The following is a 19,231-nucleotide window of genomic DNA, read 5'->3' as shown; positions in this document are numbered from 1 at the left end:
TTCTTCCACTGGCTTTGCTTTTTTGTGCCTCTTGTTGACTCATTGTGTTGTTTAGTCAAAGAAATTAAAGGGCACTGTACCTAAAGTCTTTATAATCTATGCAAACTGCTTTCTGTTGCAGTTCTCCACATTACACAACTGAATAACAATGGAACTGCTCTGAATGAAAAAAAATATATGATTTTTCTCTAGGGAAGAAACAAGAATAATAGAATTATCCTGTGTTTTGTAATACAGATTTATGGTAGAAGCAGGTAGTAATTTTTAAAGTCATGTATGGCCTTTCATGCGTTCAGTAATGAGTGAGATTATGTATTTTCATTTTTGGTGAGAGCAATAAAATTATACACAGTGGTTGTACTACTGTAGCCCACCTTGGCAACAAACCTCTACTATACGTTAAGTAGACCAGCACCCTTACATCTTCCAGAACAAACATTGATAATCAAATGGGCAGCCTCAAGTTCTCTCCTGGTCTGTCTTGAGTTGCACACCTTAAGGCTAGAGGGAACAATTGACATGATTTATTGGCTACGATTGTAATGGTTTATAGACTGACTGACTACTACTCCCAAAGGAGCCCATGACTTAGAAAAGGTACATCCTATTTTTAAACAAGCAAATCTACTAGGCATACGTAATTCTTTGTAATGGTGTCATGGTGGGCAATTATCTTAGTCAAATCTATAGAGTGAGCAAATAGAAACTAAAGAATTTAAACCCAGGGCAGCAGGATAATACTCATTAGGAAATCATAGTCTTAATTATCAGAGCTACACTGTTTCACTCAATGGTATCAAAAAAGTAAGTACATTATTAAGTTACAGAGAAAGTTAAAAAGCATAACAACAAAATGTAGTTATTTATTTATATTTTCTTATAGTAAAACCGGTTGTTAATCTGTAGTTTACACAATCAGAAATACAAAATGGTCAAACAGAACCATGAAAAGAATAAAATGCAACTAAAACCATGTAAAGACCCCAACAAACAGCACATTCTGAGTTCCTCTCATACGCATACAGACATAAATCATATAATTATAGGAGTCTCTAACAGATAGGGATCCCTAACTGATGTTAAAAGAATGAAACTGAGGCTCTATATTAGGCATGTACTAAAAAGCAAGGAAGATGTAAACCAATTTGTGAGTCTGTGATAATAAGTGTGAATGAAATATCTTTAACGTGGTTACTGTGTTTCCTGTGTTGATTAAGAAATGTTGATTAAAAAAATCTGACTAAATTAGTATAAAAAATGTTTCAGAAGGAGATCACAGCCAGACAAAATAGGTTGTTGAACCATTGTGTTGACTAGATTCTCTTTTGTAGAGTTAGACTTATTCAAGAAAGAAATGAAATACCAATAAAAAAAAAAAAAAAATCAGAAATGATTAGGAATGAAATAGTGTGTGGATCATACAATGAGTTATTACCTGCTGGCAAAGATAACAGCTAAGGAAGGCTGCTTAGGACAAGAGAAAGTTCGGAAAATTAAAGTAGCGAAGAGCAGAAGCAGAGAAGAGAGAGAAAGCAAGGAAATTTGAGTAATTTCAATGAAACTCTTTTAAAATAAATATATTAATAAGGAGGAACAAGGTGTAGTTTCCTTATAAATGTTAGAAGAGAACAAGAAACAAGACAGGAGAAAGAGAGCATTTGTGAAGGACTGAAATGATGAAGCCATTTTTATTGTCTAAAACAGGTAGTAAAATCATAGAAAATAGTGCATGTTTGTGTTGCACAGTGACTGCCATTCCTTAGAAACCATTATGAGAAATACTGTAGGATAAAAATCACTTAGTCGTCAGTGAAAACAGGCTATGCAGATACAATCAAGAGAGAACTGATTAGCTGCTGTCCTTTTTTGTTGAAATTGTTTTGTGATGCTATATTCAGAAATACAGCTCATAAAGCAGACTGATTTATCACATTACCCATAAGCTACTGGTTGTGAGCCCTCTAAGCACTTGGCCCCAGTCAGGTACATGTGGCTTTATATGAAACCAGGCTCTAATAATCAGACTTGGGTCACTGTCCCAATTTAAAAGATGTAATTTAAAATTCCACATGATTTACTGAGTTTAAAAGATGTCTTTCTTTTGACTCCAGAAGGCGTTTTCACATATAAGTTGTATTAATATATCACAGACTTAAAGAAAAAAAAACAGGATACAGAGTCCTGCTTGCATTTTGCACCAGTTGTAATGTTGGCAGAAGCAAACACAGTTTCTGATACACATGGTACAAAAGCATACATCTCCATTTATGAATCATATGTCTGTTAGATCAGAGCTCAGTCTATTCCAAACAAATGAATGAAGGCTCACAGCAAGGCTATACTGTAAGAGATTTATTCTGGCAATGCTCAGAGCACTGTAAATATAAATGGCACATCAACCCCAGCACAGTGTAGGGCATGGGGAGGGATGACACTGTGCAGTGGACACCATAATAGCACACAAGGCACTTGAGTGGTCAGTTTCTCATTGGACATTATTCATAGCTGCTTGCACAAATGTGATGGGGGTATTCCTGATGCTTATAAATGAGAGTAGCAAAGGCGAGATCCATAGAGGCCTGATGTGAAAAAGTCTTAAAAATAACAAGATGCAAATGAGAAATGTTGTAAAGCATACTATGCTAATAAGGTGGTTTTGCAGTTCATAGTCAAACATCTATGTTGTACTCATATCCATTGTTACAAGAGATGCTTCACCTTAAATATTGGAGTTGCAATCCACGATCTTGCCGAGAGCCATCAATTTAGTAGTTTGTCCAAGTATGCATAACCACTTTCCTGACACACAAATGAATTACTTCCCAGAGCAACCCCTTTGTTAGTTCTTCTTAAGTATGCACAAGAACTAAAATAAAACAATAAATAATTTTGCTCAGTGATTACTTTAGCATTCTGACCATGTATGTACAAGCACTTCCCTGATACACAAATTAATTATTTCCCCAAGCAAACCCTTTGTGAATATGTCCAGGTATGCATAAGCACCAAAATGAAACATTACCCAAGCAACCCCTTCAGCAAAATGTCCAGGTATGCATAAGCATCAATAGAACTTCCCTCGTATTTCCATTTTCTCTTAGAAAACTGCTGCTTAATGGCATAAGTTCAGGGCTATTTATATGCTTAGTATGCAAATTAGCTTGTTATATGTTTACGTCTTTTAATTGTACTCACATGTATAAGCATAAAAGCATAGCAGCTGTCTCCTTATCGCTTATGCAAGAAGCATGTTACACTTTTTCAATACTGGGATAGGTTTACAACAACTCCTTTGCATTAAGTATTCATGCTGAAAGTCCAAGATTTGCATATCCACATAGCGCCACTATTCATGGATCACCACTGTGAAAATATGAAGTCCCAGACTATGAATACCACCTGTAGAGAGCACAGCAACGATGAAAAATATTAGTGCATAAGGCACGTAGAAGGAGGAGGTTAATTTTATAGGTTTGATACAGTGCATGCCATTGTGAGGCACTCTACAAAGAAATAGCACTCATGGCACTGAGATGTGAGCTAACAAGCAGGTATAGCACAGAGAAAGGCATTACTGTATGCTCTGTATATAAGACTTGCACGAGCCTCTCAGGGGAATTATATAATATTAAGCAGGGTACTCTAAAGCATGACACCTTGTCTGCTACGACTGGATAGTATGCAGTGTGCTCAAGGGAATCAGTGAATTGTAAGGCTGCACCCTTCCACTTTGTAGCACACAATTTATAGTCATTTCAATCTTGAATGTGGGCATATAGCACTATATCCCAGTGGTGGTTATATCATTGCAGCACCACACTTGCCAGCATAGTCTAATGCATTATCGATCAGCAGCCCTGTGCAGAAGACAGCAGAACACATCACAGGTTGGTACGACTCATTTTACAGGAATATGCAGTGTAATTCAGAAACATGCTGCATCCATTCATTTACATCTTGCTTGGACTTTGTACTACATGATTACATCACACAGTAGAGAACTTTGGTACATTTGTGACATATGATGCAATTTCCTCCCATGCAGATCAATGCATTACATTTCTGCAGTACTACAACATGCCTTATTCACTTTGTTTGCAATATGTGTGTTCTATGTATAAAACATGCCATACATAGTGACCTACAATGCTATCACTATATACATGTCACAGGACTCCCTCCTGCTATACTCTCTCTCTGTCTCTCTGTGATGTACAGCAGTTTCAGTACATAGTATTGGCACAGTGTTTATGAAATGCATTTTTGATTTTATTTATACTGTTTCTATGTAGCTCTGACACCCTGTTTATGAAATGCATTTCCAGTTTTATTTATGCTGTTTCTAAGCATGCTAGAAACATAAGGTGAGGGGAAACATTCCCTCTCCTTTAAACAAGCGTAAAAAGTGTACTGCCTGGCCTAATTAAAAGGAATAATAATGCACATCCCAAAAATGTCTCAACATCCCTTCGACTGGCTAGCATGAGCTAAGACTTAGATGCTGAGCTGCTCAGTCACAGTGCCATTGCTACTTGCTGCCAAGTAGAAGAAATAGACATGCTTGGTTGCTCTGCTAGTGGTTGCTTGATGTGCCTGTCTATGTTACTGTTTGGTTGCTCTGCTAGTGATTGTTTTATTGTGCCTGCCTCTGTTACTGTTTGGTTGCTCTGCTAGTGATTGCTTGATGTGCCTGCCTATGTCGCTGCTTGGTTGCTCTGCTAGTGATTGTTTTATTGTGCCTGCCTATGTTACTGTTTGGTTGCTCTGCTAGTGATTGCTTGATGTGCCTGTCTATGTTACTGTTTGGTTGCTCTGCTAGTGATTGCTTGATGTGCCTGCCTATGTTGCTGATTGGTTGCTCTGCTAGTGATTGTTTTATTGTGCCTGCCTCTGTTACTGTTTGGTTGCTCTGCTAGTGATTGCTTAATGTGCCTGCCTATGTTACTGTTTGGTTGCTCTGCTAGTGATTGCTTAATGTGCCTGCCTATGTTACTGTTTGGTTGCTCTGCTAGTGGTTAATTGATGTGCCTGCCTATGTTTGTTACTGTTTGGTTGCTCTGCTAGTTGTTACTTGATGTGCCTGCCTATGTTACTGTTTGGTTGCTCTGCTAGTTGTTACTTGATGTGCCTGCCTATGTTACTGTTTGGTTGCTCTGCTAGTGGTTACTTGATGTGCGTGCCCATATTACTGTCACTGGCAATATTGTTCATTCATTTCCCACATTATCCATTTGGATACACTTGGAATTTTTAAAACATCTGAGTCATTAGAGGCAAGAAATATAAATAAGAAGTCCAATCTTTTAGTGTATTCTTTTTGCAATTTCAAATTCTAATAACTGAATAACTGTTAGAATTGAAATTAAGTGCATATTTGATATAAGAACAATATAACTAAAGACAGTGTGCTGCAACAATCTAAAAGAAAAAGCTTCTTGCTGCCAAATACAGCCTGTTTGTTGTTAGCAGTGGTTTCTAAGGGACATTTTTATAAATCTTCTGTTTATCATTTTTTTTTTCTTTTTTCATATTTTTTCTAATGTCAAGTGGTAGCCTATAAAAACTCATTTGTGCTGGTCCTTTTTTGTTCTGCACACACACAGGTACCATGCAGGGAAATTCAATGCCATATTCACCATATTGTTTTTCAGCTATTTGTAGTTAATGTAGATAACTAAATCTTTTATCCTCGTGTCTTCTGATGTCCAATAAAATGGTTCTTTTCATTGCTTCTTCTCATTTTTTATTAATTTCTTAATAAAGGATTACAGTATTGAGTTTGATATTCCATCATTCCTCTAGGAATTTGCATTTTCAGTGATTCATCTTATAATAGGTGCTTGAATTCATGCACGTATAGTAACACTGCAGGGTAGCAGTGAGTAGGGTACACTCCAGAGTTGATGACTTTTTGATAAGATATTGTAGTTTCATTTTACCTGAGGAAGTTTTAGCTTAGATGAAAATTGAAAGACTACATAACTCTTATGAAAAAGAGAAGCAAAATGTCCGTGGTAACCTGACCACATTTCCCTGGTTGTATAAATGCCATCTAATGTCTCCTGTAAATGCAAGTTATAGACCTAGTAGGACTAACCATACAAAGAAAGTCAGTAAAAGAGAAAGTTTAATTTATAAATGTGACCTTATTTGGTGTATTCTGGGTTGTAAAGAGGTATGCAGAAATATTAGAAAAACAGCTTTCCTGGCTAGAACTCCCTAACACCTTACCTCTAAGCCAACTTCTTTTAGCTCACCAAATACTGTACCAACCTGACAAAACTCCAGCCTTATAAGACTTGAGCATCCTCTACTCTAATAACCGAGAACTTAGATCCACTAACAAGGCACTAATCACAATTTCCAAAAGCCATTACAGCTCTGGTGACTCCCTGTATTCTAGCAACATTACCAAGGCTTGGAACTCCCTACCACTACAAATCAGGTTATAACCTAACAAAACCATCTTAAAAAAAATGCTCATTTCCCACCTAAAAAACTCCTGGACATGCAACTGCCTAGTACCTGGCTGACATATTCTAACTCCTTTCTCCTACCCACTATCCAACCTCCTCTTTAAAACTCCCACAGATACACTATATATTATCACACGTTACTTGTAACTGCCTAGCACCTGGCTGACATATTCTAACTCCTTTCCTCTACACACTATCTAACCTCCTCTTTAAAACTCCCACAGATGCACTATATATTATCACACGTTACTTGTAACTGCCTAGCATCTAGTTGACATATACTAACTCCTTTCCCCTACCCACTATCCAACCTCCTCTTTAAAACTCCCACAGATGCAATATATATTATCACGTTACTTACCAACTCACTGCCGCCTACTCCCCACTGCCCCATCTATACCCATCTATACCCACTAACTCTCCCCTAGGCCAAGTTGAAAAGCTTTCCATTAAAATGTCAGTGTACCTCATATGAACTTGTCTATAGTCACCTCCTTTTTTAGTTTTCCTTTCTTGTGTTATTTCCAGTACATCTTCAAGATTATCTCTACTAAACATACTGTATGAACAACCATCATATGTTACTACCTGCTATACTTTTAATTGTATGTCTAATTATTATCTGCTATATTTTTATAAGTGAATGTATAAACCACAGTGCTCATGTAAATGTTTTATGTATAGTATGTTAGCAAATGTTCTGCAGCTTTTCTCCCTGGACCTCCGCTGAAAACAGATAGCTCTGTCCAGTCGGACCTCCCCAGTAAACAAATGTAAAATAAATAAAATAAATTAGACAGACACAGTCCTTGTAGTGCATCCTTCTGCTGGGTTTGCACTCTTACATTCTAATAAGGAAAGGCATGTAAGTGTCTCAGTGCTATACACAGGGACAATAAACTAATTTAAACAAATCTCAAAATTTTCAGCGTTTTTTTCTGTATGTATCTCTACATGATTTTTGAACACAATGGCAGCAAATACAATAGTTAAGTGCGTATTAAGACATTTTTGCATATAGATTGTGATATATAATTTACTGCTAGAAATTTTGTTCCATTACAGAAGGCTGCTAGCTTACATATAATTATGCAGTATCCTGACATTCTGAAACATGATATTCTATCCATGCATAGCTGGGGGAAGGGGGACAGCCTTGTAAACTGGGTTATATTCTATAAGCTTGTATATAGTTTATACTGTCACATCAAATGCCACTGACATACATCATCTGATGAGAAATCTGTCATTTGTATTGTAGAAAAAACAAGTAAATAGTTATGAATCAATCTCCGGCATGGTGTGTCTTAATGTTTTTAAATCTCATGAAAAGCATTGCAAACTGTGGCATTATATTGTACTTGCCAAATACAAGTATAAACATTATTTTCTTTCTAACTACTTCATTTATTGCTGTTTAGAATAAAATATAAAAATGGAACAGTAGATAATGCTGGCATGCTGAACTGCTTATGATTATCTGAATGATTCATAAAGATTCTGAACTTGCATATCCTGGATATGGACCTTAATTAATTGGTATTTGACTTTGAATATTGTATTAGAAGAATTCAGCAGAGGCACAAAAAAGAAAATGTCCTTGCCTTGAAACTTTATCTTTTTCTCTGGAGAAGAATCTGATAATAATAATTACTCTGGATCTGTCAAAAAGAAGATAAGTTAAGTCATAGTATTCCACAGAATATCTGAGTTGGTATCTATGTTATTTCAAATGTTTTTGGACTTATTTACTACTTACTTAAGGTGAACTTTTTATTTAATTCCCTTGGAACCAGCTAGGTGATGTGTTTATTGGAGGGTGTAAGATTGTTCCCCTTATGTGTTATTGATTTTAGAAACTGAACCATATAACTATGCACCTCGTTGTCTGGTTTATGGTCAGTCAGAAATGTCTGCTCTTTGCAAAACAATTTTATAATGAGGAGGGTTTCTGCCCCTGTGTTATTGCTGAAAGAAGCTCAAATACATTACTAAATACATTCATTTTTTGGATGTGGACAGTCAAGTTAGTCTGCTATGTACATTTAAATTCTATTTATTAGGGGGCAAGTAGGGATACTACCTTTATGCATTATTGTTGGAAAGAAAAATGAAACTTAAGAGATAGGCTACTGCAGAGAGGATACAACATCAATGAGGTTAGTCGCTCTCTAATGAACACCCACACTCTATGCCCTACAACAGCTACACCATATTTTGGACCATCTCACCCTGCTGACATCATGAGTAGTCATAGGGTTCAGTCTGGTATTAGGTTTTCAACACTTTTTTCATCTGACTACTTCGAAGTCAGAGAGATCATTGGTAAATATTGGTCCATCTTGCAGGTGGATGATGAATTGAAAAACATAGTAGGTGAGGCACCCAAGTTCCAATATAGAAACAAAAATAACTTGAAAAGGATGCTTTGTTACCCAAAACATGGAATGGTTGGTAGCGTAGTAGGTCACACAAAACCCTGTGGACGTTGTAATTTTTGTTCATTCATGGATACAAGCAAAGTCTTTGTGCATCCTGATTCACAGCTAGTTTTCAGCACGAGTGTTGATGCTGACTGCATGACTTGTCATGTGGTTTATTTAGCTGTCTGTCAATCCTGCTCCTGTTTCTATGTAGACAAAACGAACCGTATACTCAGAGACAGAGTAAGAGAACATATCTACCATATTAAGAAAGGATCTTCACATAATGCTCTAGTGAAGCATGTCAATCAGTTTGGGAACACACACCATTTCTTATTCAGAGTATTGGAGGTTATAACTCCAACCAGGAGATGGGGTGACATTAGGACGTACACAGAAAGTAAGGAAAGTGAATGGATTGTTTTATTTAGAGCTGACAGTGGGTCAGGACTTAATGAGAGAGCATCATTAAAACCTAGACTGAGGGGACGTAGGAACATTAGATAATGAATGCATATACATTTTGTCATATACATGTTTATTTTTTCTTCATATATTTTTTTCATGTATGTGTGCATTTCATATATATTTTTATATATGTATTTTATTTACACACAACCACATGTCTATACGTATATCACATTTATGTGTGTACATGTTTAGATCCCCTTTTTAAAACAGAAATGCACATGCATACACATATTTTTTTAACATTTTTATGTGCTTTTCATATATTTCTTATACACTTTCATCTACTTTACCATTGCATTTTTACTAAGTCATTGTCTTGTTCTTTGTTATTTTACTTTAAATTATTCTATTTAATTAATTAATTGCTTAATTGAGAAGTGTATTTATTTCATTTCTGCTGCTAGTTCTGTTGTTTAGAGATCTGAAGAAGCTATACATAGCGAAAGCGCTTATCTCATGCAATAAAATTTTATCTGGTTTCACACTATTTTCGTGATTTTTGGGATTACCATCAGAATTGATTCTTGGACTGTCTCATGACGATTGAACTGCTTGAATCCTAGATTTGCTTCGCTCCAGCCCTATACTATTTATTGATTTATCTACTTTTTTATCTCTGGGAAGGAGCGCTTACTAGGTTTTGTAGCGGTTTATTCTTTATCACTTTACATTATTATTTCTTGTTGTCACTACCGCTATTATCAGGAGCAAATGACCAATGCTGGTATGGCCAACATAGAACTTGATTATGTTCCGCGAGGTGAACACCGATGGAATGAAGCCCTTCACAAGAGGTTTTGGCAGTACCTTGATGGCACGGTGAATGCCTCATGGAATCTTGAGAGTCTGGCTCCTGTTGATGACGCTACAGGAGCGACGGATAATTTGGAAAGGCTGCATAAGCTTCTTGATGAAATGGAAAAGAGTTTCTTTAAATTAAAACGTCTACAAGTGCAACGCTTGCACTTACAGTTTTGTATGGATAATAAAATAATTCTTCGCGGACTTCGTGTGTTCAACATGCCAAGCCAAGGTCGGGATTATCCAGATTTACTAGCGACGTGGCAGAAGCTTAACATTGAGATTAGCCGTAAGTACTTACAGCTCCTCATAGACTTCTTCCAGCCTGAGGAGGTTGCTTTAACTGAAGATATCAATAATAACCAGTGTGTAATTTTTAGTGATTTTGCTGAGGACATTGTTCAACCGTTGTTTGAGAGTTTATTAGATGGTGTCCTTGCACTTGAGCGTAAACTGCTGCAACAGAAAAGACACAAAATCATTAGAGATTTGAATGATTTTAAATTGGGCCATGTCTTCACATGGCCCAGATATGGACATAACTATGTGAACTCTAATGTTGTTAATAATAATGTGAATTCTAATGTTGTCAATACTGTAAATGCAAACAAAACAAATGCATCGAGTTCTGTCATGCAACGCTTTGCACAGCATGGTTATGTGTCTAAGAATAGTGGTTGTTGTGATGAAAGTCAGGAATTATTAATAAATGGGCAGAATGAGAGGGTGAGTGACACTCCCATAGATGTAAGACAGCTCAATAGGAATGCACACATAGTCTCCTCTGAACAGATAAATGAATCTGCAAAGAGTTTGTCATCCAACACTGAGGTCATGAATGAAATTTTGACTAAAGAAGGTGTTAATTCTAGTGATGTAATATGCCCTACCAATGACTCAGTGGATGTTATACATATTATCCACCCTAGTATGCATTCAGATACTAACTTATATCCAGCAGTAAAGATTGCTAAGGATAAACCTGCTCGTTTAGAGCGAGAGACAGACTTAGTAGTTAGACCAAAGGAACCGAGGAGTTCAGTTGATCCCTGCTCGGCTGTAAGCTCCCATGTTTCTTTTCCACTTCCAGTTCGATTAGAAAAAGGCCCCAGAAGGACATGGTCTATGAGTCGTGGCAGGCAAAAGAGAAAGTTCTCTGGGGAGTTCCAACCCAATTGAACTTTGAAGAAAATGTGGAACAATGCAGACAAACATTAGTTTATAATTTATCGAACGTAGCTTTATCACATGATGATGTTAGGCTACTAAGTAAGGGGTTAAATTACATCCCTAAGAGCCATAGTAGGCTTACAGACACGATAATTGACGAGATTATTTTGTAGGAATATTATGCTCAAATATTTATATAATGATTCAAATACTGGATTATCTCAGAATAATGGTTTCGTTTTCAGAAACTTAAGTGAATATGTACCCATCCATCACCCCTTAGTAGAGGTGTTTCTATGACTGACAGAGGATGAATTGTATAAATATTATGACAATAGTTACTTTAATAGAAGGTCGGTGAAAAATGACAATTTGACCTATAAGGAAAGACAGAGCCTCAAAAAGTTACAGGGAGACTCCTCTATTATTATTAGGCCAGCTGATAAGGGTGGCCATGTTGTTGTTATGAACATGGTGCATTATTGTAACTCCATGTCTAACATGTCAAATGATAAGTTTTATCAAGTTATTACTGCAGATGTTTTAAAAGATGTTATTAGGTATGTCAGTGATACTTTGTTAGATATTTTTAAAAGTCAACTAATAGACAAAGATCTTTATGAATACCTTACTGTAAAAACTCCTGTCACCCCCATTATTCATGGTTTACCAAAAATACACAAGGATGCCCATGACCCACCCATGAGACCGATAGTTTCTGGTCGAGGGTGGGTCACTGAGCATCTCTCTGTTTACATAGAGAAACAACTAAGACAAGTTTTGAATAATAATGAATTTGTGTTGAGGGACTCTAAGCAGTTCCTGATGGAATTATATGACTGCGTGACATGCCATAATATCTCTGATGATTATCTTTTTGCCACCTTTGATATTCGGTCATTATTCACAGTTATTCCCGATGCATTGGGACTCACTTATATATCCGAGTATCTAAAGGAACATAGTGATTATACCGTTGTTAAGATTGATTTGTTGGTACATTTCTTGGAGTTGGTTTTAGAAAACAACTTGTTCATGTTTAATGATATGGTTTATAAGCAATTAGATGGCGTAGCAATGGGCACACCTTGTGCCAACAGCTACGCCAATATGTTCTTAGCCCATTGAGAGAAACATGTCCTGTTTTGTGAGGCCTTGTTCAAGGAACATGCTGTTTTTTATCGACGTTTTGTGGATGATGTTTTTGTCCTTTGGAAAGGGACAGTGGATCAGCTTAGATCAATGTTCGATATTATGAATAACTTGACTAGTTGTCTTAAATTTACTATGAATTATTCAGCTTATAGGATAGAGTTTTTAGACCTATATATAGAGAGACTATCCAATGGACTCATAAACACAGGAGTTTTTAGGAAAGCATGTTATTGCAACTCGCTACTTATGAGATCGAGCATGCATCCACCACATGTTTTTAGAAATATCATAAAGGGTCAAGCAATTAGAGCCTCTAGACTAAATCCTACTGAAGGAGGATTTGCAGTAGAATTGGATAACTTAAGAGATAGACTACTGCAGAGAGGATACAACATCAATGAGGTTAGTCGCTTTCTAATGAACACCCACACTCTACGCCCTACAACAGCTACACCATATTTTGGACCATCTCACCCTGATGACACCATGAGTAGTCATAGGGTTCAGTCTGGTATTAGGTTTTCAACACTTTTTTCATCTGACTACTTCGAAGTCAGAGAGATCATTGGTAAATATTGGTCCATCTTGCAGGTGGATGATGAACTGAAAAACATAGTAGGTGAGGCACCAAGTTCCAATATAGAAACAAAAATAACCTGAAAAGGATGCTTTGCTACCCAGAACATGGAATGGTCGGTAGCGTAGTAGGTCACACAAAACCCTGTGGACGTTGTAATTTTTGTTTATTCATGGATACAAGCAAAGTCTTTGTGCATCCTGATTCACAGCTAGTTTTCAGCACGAGTGTCGATGCTGACTGCATGACTTGTCATGTGGTTTATTTAGCTGTCTGTCAATCCTGCTCCTGTTTCTATGTAGGCAAAACGAACTGTATACTCAGAGACAGAGTAAGAGAGCATATCTACCATATTAAGAAAGGCTCTTCACATAATGCTCTAGTGAAGCATGTGAATCAGTTTGGGAACACACACCATTTCTTATTCAGAGTATTGGAGGTTATAACTCCAACCAGGAGAGGGGGTGACATTAGGACGTACACAGAAAGTAAGGAAAGTGAATGGATTGTTTTATTTAGAGCTGACAGTGGGTCAGGACTTAATGAGAGAGCATCATTAAAACCTAGACTGAGGGGACGTAGGAACATTAGATAATGAATGCATATACATTTTGTCATATACATGTTTATTTTTTCTTCATATTTTTTTCATGTATGTGTGCGTTTCATATATATTTTTATATATGTATTTTATTTACACACAACCACATGTCTATGTGTATATCACATTTATGTGTGCACATGTTTAGATCCCCTTTTTAAAACAGAAATGCACATGCATACACATATTTTTTAATATTTTTATGTGCTTTTCATATATTTCTTATGCACTTTCATCTACTTTACCATTGCATTTTTACTAAGTCATTGTCTTGTTCTTTGTTATTTTCCTTTAAATTATTCTATTTAATTAATTAATTGCTTAATTGAGAAGTGTATTTATTTCATTTCTGCTGCTAGTTCTGTTGTTTAGAGATCTGAAGAAGCTATACATAGCGAAAGCGCTTATCTCATGCAATAAAGTTTTATCTGGTTTCACACTATTATCGTGATTTTTGGGATTACCATCAGAATTGATTCTTGGACTGTCTCATGACGATTGAACTGCTTGAATCCTAGATTTGCTTTGCTCCAGCCTTATACTATTTATTTATTTCTAATATAGATAGAAACACCACCTCCTTTGGTTCTTAGATGTTCGTTTTGCAGTCTGAAGGTATGAAAGGCATTGTAGCCTTGCAAGGGTGGAATACTCTCTGAGGCCTTGAATCAGGCTTCTGTGACTGCACAGACATCTACATCCATCAATGATAGGAGTGCTTCCAGGGTGTGCAGTTTTTGATTTAAGCTCCTAGCATTTAGCAGCATAACCCTTATTTTGTTATGATTGGTAATTCTAATGCTGGTAATTTTGAGACTTTGCCTAAAAAAGGCAATATGGGGGAGACAAGAGCCTTTGCCAGCAGCCAAAAGCCTAGTAGTGCTAGGTGCAAACTGCCTCTGGAAAACCAGTGAGGTTTGCCACCGTTTCATCCCAGGATGACAGAAACTGAATCCCCTTGGAATTATACCAAAAACTAAGCCAATTATTGAAATCAATCATTTTTTGTTTATACTGGGGCTTTATTCCAGGTGAACGTAATATGCTGCACAAGGTCAGGGACATACCTGCCTTGGACACATACTCAGAGAGCTCAATCATGTCTCTCTTCATATAGTCAGGTGAGGTATGTCTCAGGTCATTCACACCAACATGAGCTATGACAGAGTTAAAATGGTAGTTGTTGCAGAGAAACCTGAGTGCATGCATGATTTGATGAATCCTGGCACCAGACAAGCAGGACTGTGACTTTTTCCTTATCTAACCTGGTGAGTGGGACATCTGTGTGTCTCAATTTGGAGTCTCCAATAACAAGAAAATTTGGTTTATGAGTGTTGTGCCTTAAGGGCTTGGTAGGTGACACACTGGTGTTGCTATGTGTCTTGTGTGCTGTGGGAACTGTGTTAGTTGTAGCAGCCTTGTGTTTTGGAGGTCTCTGGTGTTTCTGTAAGTTTTTTGAGAGAACCTCTGCGTATGTTATATGTTGGATGCATACTATGCATTAAGTAGTTGTGCTATGTGCATGAGTAGTGTTGAGTGAGTTGACAACCTCTTCAGTGTTACTGTTTTGAGTGCTAGAGAGCAGGGATTCACGATTCTTGATGTAGATACACCTCTCATACTCTGTACTAGAGTGAGTTATTACTAGAGGGTTGTCAGTGTACTTGAGTTAGTAGCTACACTGCTTCAGGAGACCCAAGTCAACAAGGCTGACAGGAGAAACAAGGGTAGTCAAACTGTCCATAATGCTAGGTTTGAAGAACTGTTATCACAAAGGGGGTGCTTTCAAGACTGAGCTAGCCGGTGCTCTGTAGATGGGCATTTCTAACAGGGTTTTTGGCTGGTGGTTTAATTAGTTACAACTCAGTAGCAATACTTCTTAGACTAAAGATGAGGCCTACACTAATATAATACAGCAGTATCCAAGGGAAAAATTGTTGAAATTTTCTGTCCAGCTATGACACATAATTGCGCTGCAGTGCACGGTGCTGCACAAGGCGCAAACAAGTAGAAACCCACTCAGACTCTGGGCTTAAATACCAGAAGCTAAAACTTTAAAAAAACTTTTTAAAAGTTGAAAAGAACCTATGAGGGTGCTTACTCTAAGCCATAGAGCAATCAACCTTCACCAGATAGGTTCCAATCATAGACGAGAGATCCTTGCTGATGGGGGTACACTTTATTCTGGACAGTTTTGCTATTAAAATCATTATAAGAAACCATGGGAATATTCTGAAAAGAAATGCAACCATTTCTGCAGCTGTGGATGAGAATACTTACTTTTATAATATCGGGGTAATCACTTAAAAAGTTTATTAGAAAGAAACGAACACTGTAAGAGAGAAAGAGTTAGAGAAAAAATAAAGAAAACAGATGCCTGTGGTTTTCATATCACTTGCAGGTTCATTGCTAATAGCCCATATTACTACGATGAGAAAACAGAGAAACCATATAGTGCTAAAGAAAATGTAATTTGCAGTAGTAAAAATGTTATTTGGGTTGCTGCATACATCTCCAGTAATTTTTTTTTATGATGGCAAAACAGGCAAAGGTTACAAAATCATGTAAATGCTATTAAAGATAAAAATAATTACAACACAGTATGCAGACATTTCACATTTTGTACAAAGTTTAAGAAATTTGTTTTTTTATGCTCTGGAGAGTGAGTACTTCTTTAAGAGGAGGGGATCTTGAGCTATTATTTGATATGAGGGAACTTCAATGGCAGCTAGCATCCCCCTGGATTGAATTAATTTTCAACCAAAGTAGCAATATTTTCATCCTTTGTTGTAAGTATCCTCTTGTGTAGTGGTTTGTAATTAAAAGGTATGATGTTTAACTCCTGGTATTAACTTGAGCATTGCTGTTATTTTATTTTTATGTATATTTTTACAGATATATTTTTAATGTATTAAGCTATAGGATATGGAGTGGCTGTGTGCTGGAATCAGTGCTGACTGCTGTAAAATAAACACGTGATACAGAACAAATTTTATTTAAACTTGCTTAATTTTTAAAGTCTTTATAAGTCAGATGAAGTTTGATGGGAGTGAAATGGCAAATCACTAACTAATAAACCATATTTTAGAGTTACCTGCTGGAGTGGACTGTTTGGTTAATTTATAGTGAATAATTTCTGTCAGCAGGATGTGTTTGGTTAAGCGGTTTTGGTTTAGTGTGTGTGTGTGTCTGTGTGTGTGTGTGTGTGTGTGTGTGTGTGTGTGTGTGTGTGTGTGTGTGTGTGTGTGTGTGTGTGTGTGTGTGTGCGTTTTTTCTATTTACCTCACACAACTAGCATCCCTCATGAAGAACCATCCAGGATCCATGTTGCTTTATGAACTCTTCCAAAAAACGATATCCTTAAAGGATGATTCTCTAGTCTCCCCAGTAGTACTATATGGTCACAATACCTACTGAAAGTTACCTCAATCTTCTCAATTCAAATCTACCTTCTTAATCATGTCCTACCCTACCTAATCTCTAAATCCACAATGCCATGTAATACAATAAAACAAAATATCTCAAACAAAAACATTAGTAATTGCATATTAATGTTAACAGTAATACAGGCCCTATCAGGTCAGACTAAGCCCATTAGTTGTGAACTCTAAATAGAACTAAAAACATAAGAAGTCATATCTGTAAAATTATACACTTAGCCAAAAACAGAAGAGAAAATAAATCAAACCGACAAAATTCCAAAAGAAAAAGTCATTTAAAAATCATGTGGAGCTACCTGAAATTCTCCTGAGTGATGATGTCCCTTTATAAAGTTAGGGAATACCTGCTAAAACAAAACTGTAAACATGAACACAAACTTGGAAACACAAAAGTCTTCTCAACTGACCAGAAATCCACTTTATTGTAGAACACAAAAGTACTATAAACTGAATAAGATTAAGCATTTTTCATTTAACACTTTGGCTAAACTTCATCAGATAAACATCAGCTAAAATTACATGCTTATAAAACACTGCCCATTAAGCTTAATTAGACAAGTGTTTAAAACCAGTTAACTTTGAAAATCACTGCGGGTGTCATTTTACAGAGAACCAAGTACCTAGTTTAAACCTCAGCTAAACGTGCTTCATCCATACTATCTGCAGGTAAGTAATGTATACCGGAAATATAAAACCATATTCTTCTTCTTTCGGCTGCTCCCGTTAGGGGTCACCACAGTGGATCAACTGTTTCCATTTCTTCCTGTCCTCTGCTTCTTGCTCTGTCACACCAACCAACTGCATGTCCTCTCTCACCACATGCATAAACTTTATCTTAGGCCTTCCTCTTTTCCTGTTACCTGGCAGCTACATCCTTAGCATCTTTTTCCCAATATACTCTACATCCCTCCTCAGCACATGTCCAAACCAACGTAATCTTGCCTCTCTGGCTTTGTCTCCAAACCTTCCAAACTGGGCTGACCCTCTAATATACTTATTTCTAATACTGTCCATCCTCGTCACACCCAGTGCAAAATTTTAACATCTTTAACTCTGCCACGTCAAGCTCTGACTCCTGCCTTTTTGTCAATGCCAGTGTCTCCAACCCATATAACATAGCTGGTCTCACTACCCTCTTTAGACCTTCCCTTTCACTCTTACTTGTACTCGTCTGTCACAAATCACTCCTGACACTCTTCTCCACCCACTCCATCCTGACTGTACTCTCCTCTTCACCTCTCTTCCACACTCACCATTACTCTGAACTGTTGATCCCAAATACTTAAACTCATCCACCTTCACCACCTCTACTCCCTGCATCCTCACTATTCCTCTAGCCTCCCTCTCATTCACACATATATATTCTGTCTTAGTCCTGCTGACCTTCATTCCTCTTCTCTCTAGAGCATATCTCCACCGCTCCAGGGTCTCCTCCACCTGTTCCCTACTCTCACTACAGATCACAATATCATCTACAAACATCATAGTCCACGGGGACTCCTGTCTGATCTCGTCTGTCAACCTGTCCATCACCATTGCAAATAAGAAAGGGCTCAGTGCTGATCCTTGATGTAACCCCACCCCCACCCTAAAAGTATCCGTCACTCCCACCACAGACCTCACCGCTGTCACACTACCCTCGTACATATCCTGTACCACTCTAACATACTTCTCTGACACTCCCGACTTCCTCATACAATACCACAACTCCTCTCTAGGCACCCTGACATATGCTTTCTCTAAGTCCACAAAAACACAATGCAACTCCTTCTGCCCTTCTCTGTACTTCTCCATCAACACTCTCAGAGCAAACATTGCATCTGTAGTGCTCTTTCCTGGCATGAAACCATACTGCTGATCACTAATCATCTCCTCCCTGCTTAACCTAGCTTCCACTACTCTTTCCCATAACTTCATGCAGTGACTGATCAGTTTAACCCCTCTGTAGTTACTACAGCTCTGCACATCACCCTTATTCTTAAAAATCGGTACCAAAACACTTTCTCCATTCCTCAGGCATCCTCTCACTTTCCAAGATTTCAATAAACAATCTGGTTAAAAACTCCACTGCCATTTCACCTAAACACCTCCATGCTTCCACAGGTATGTCATCTGGA

The 19,231-nt window shown here is 37.3% G+C and overlaps 1 protein-coding gene across 2 annotated transcripts in view; it reads right to left on the bottom strand.

Annotated features, from left to right (window-relative positions):
- Positions 1–19,231, bottom strand: part of MAG (myelin associated glycoprotein) — a 2,406,588-nt gene that overhangs the window by 2,293,040 nt on the left and 94,317 nt on the right. The window lies entirely within an intron of this gene.

Source organism: Protopterus annectens, chromosome 8.part0 (genome assembly GCF_019279795.1).
Source record: "Protopterus annectens isolate FY-2018-M chromosome 8.part0, PAN1.0, whole genome shotgun sequence".
Taxonomy (NCBI): domain Eukaryota; kingdom Metazoa; phylum Chordata; order Ceratodontiformes; family Protopteridae; genus Protopterus; species Protopterus annectens.
Note: the sequence above shows the minus strand (reverse complement) of the source record. Positions and strands in the feature narration are given on the sequence as shown.